The sequence below is a fragment of the Myotis daubentonii genome, chromosome 7, assembly GCF_963259705.1.
Source record: "Myotis daubentonii chromosome 7, mMyoDau2.1, whole genome shotgun sequence".
Lineage (NCBI taxonomy): Eukaryota > Metazoa > Chordata > Mammalia > Chiroptera > Vespertilionidae > Myotis > Myotis daubentonii.
Genome location: NC_081846.1, coordinates 63660995 through 63663792, shown reverse-complemented (window position 1 = coordinate 63663792; position 2798 = coordinate 63660995).

Below are 2798 nucleotides of genomic sequence, written 5' to 3'. Positions count from 1 at the left end.
GAAATAGATTTGTAAAAAAAGAAATTTTCATATGTTAAAATGAATTTTCAAAAGAGTTGGGACAAGATTCACTATTTAGTAAATGCTGTTTGTTCAATTGTGTAGGCCTTTAAGCATAATACAATACTTGCTCCTTACTCCAGAACCAATTCCAGAAAGTTTAAGAGTTTAAACATATTTTAAAAGTTTAATATACTGAGAAAAATAATGAACACTTTTTGGCAATTTTGAACTAGGAAAGACATTTCTTAGCATGACAAGAAATCTGTACATAAGCTAAAAACTTAGATAAACTTGACTACTAACATTTTCAAACATTTACAATGAACATAAAACATCCTATATATGCCGAAACCGGTTTGGCTCAGTGGATAGAGCATCAGCCTGTGGACTGAAGGGTTCCAGGTTCGATTCCTGTCAAGGGCATGTACCTGGGTTGCGGGCACATCCCCAGTGGGAGATGTGCAGGAGGCAGCTGATCGATGTTTCTCGCTCATTGATGTTTCTAACTCTCTATCTCTCTCCCTTCCTCTCTGTGAAAAATCAATAAAATATATTAAAAAAAAAAACATCCTATATAATAAAAGCCTAGGTGGCATCACACAATGCCTTCACGCAACGTTGTCACAAGATGGCCGCCACGTCATCATCACAAGATGACCACCACAGGATGGCTGCCACAAGATGGCCAGCAGGGGAGAGCAGTTGTGGGCAATCAGGCCGGCAGGGAAGGGCAATTGAGGAGTGAACAGGCCAGCAGGGCAGGGCAGTTGGGGGCGATCGGGCTGGCAGGGAAGGGTAATTGGGGAGTGACCAAGCCTGCAGGGGAGAGCAGTTGGGGGGCTATAAGGCTGGCAGGGGAGCAGTTAGGCATCAATCAGGCCAGCAGGGGAGCGGTTAGGGGGTGATCAAGCTGGCAGGCATAAGCGGTTAGCAGGCAGGCAAGCAGGGGAGCGGTTAGGAGCAAGCAGTCCCGGATTGTGAGAGGAATGTCTGACTGCTGGTTCGGGCCTAAACCGGCAGTCAGACATCCCCCGAGGGGTCCCAGATTAGAGGGTGCAGGCTGGGCTGAGGGACATCCCCCCCCTCTATGCACGAATTTTGTGTACTGGGCCTCTAGTTATAAATAAAGCCAACCAATAATATACTAGCCTGGGAAAATACGGTTACTACAGACATGACTATTACAGCGTTAATTTAATAAATAAAACATTTACAATAAGACGAAGACAAATCATCCTGTAGAAAGTTGGAAAGAGGTTATCAATTATGCAAGCTAAATGAAAAGAACTATAAGAGACCAAAAACCATATTAACATTGCACAAACTCACTCATGAATAAGCAATCTAAATTGTACACTAGTTAAAAACTAAGAAAATTTAAATGTACTGATATTGAAATCTGCCCCAAATATATTCTAATTGGAAAAACAAGTCATAGAATGGCCTGTGCAGTATGGGATTGTTTTTGTAAAGAAAAAAAGTACATATATCCATACATATGCATGTTTATATGGCTAGAAAAATGTGTGGAAGTGCAAACACCAAACTCTTGCTAGTATCTACTTCTCTGGAGTGAGATACTATCATAGCCCCATGCTTACCTGGTCTTAGTATGTTTGAGTTAACTGTATATAATTTTCATTCTCTTGCACGGGCCCTGTCATTATCAGCTAATAATCATGTTATGTTCACGGAGTCCCCATTTAAGGAACATGCCAGACATTAGTATAGATAGGTGTCTGGAATAGGAGGACCCCACCTGACAACTGCGATTGAGTTTCTCTAGCTCGAGAGGGGCAGAATGTAGGAGCAGCCCTACAACATGACACTTTCATGAGTCTCAGTTTTAACTGGGTGGACCACACATTCTACTTGGCAAATGTTTACAGGAGGCTCCAACTGGCATTCATAAGAGCAACCCTTTGTTGTGTTCTTACTATGTTTCAAATACTGCTCTAAACTTTATATCATTGACTAATCAGAATCTCGGTAATCACCCCATGAGACTACTCCCTCAAGCAAACATGTCTAGTATTGAAGTTCATATTCTAATCAAGTACTTTCTAACATTCGTACTTTGCCACTATTCTCTACTTAGGGGAGTAAATTATCTAGCGACCACGATTTCTTTCTTTGGGGGAGGTGTTAATAAACAACTATATATACATGTATACAATGAAATATTATTCAGGCATAAAAAGAAGGAAAATTTGCCATTTGATACAACATGGATGGAACTTGAGGGCATTATGCTACATGGAAAAGTCAGACAAAGAAAGACAAATACCATATGATCTCAATTATATATAAAATCTAAAAAACAAAAAACTCAAATTTATAGAAAAAACAGATTTGTAGTTGCAAGAGGCAGAGAGATGGGCAAAATGGGTGAAAGAGGTAAAAAAAATACAAAATTTCAGTTATTAAATAAGTCAGTTCTAGGGATGTTATATACAGCATGGTGATATAGTTAAAATACTGGATTGTATATGTGAAAGCTACTAAGAAAGTAGATCTTAAAAGTTCTTATCATATGGAAACAAACTTGTAACTGTCTAGTGATGGATATTAACTAGACCTATTGTGGTCAAATTTCACAATATGTACAAATATTGAATCATTATGCTATACACCTAAAACTATAGATATATGCTAATTATATCCCATTAAAAAAATCCCTTAGTTTGGGACACCCTCTTGTAAATTTTGAGGAGAAAATGGTATTTGGTAGCCAGAAAGTGTGACTTCCCCAGCAAGCAAGTCACTAAAGCAAAGATTTTTCAGAATCTAGGAGA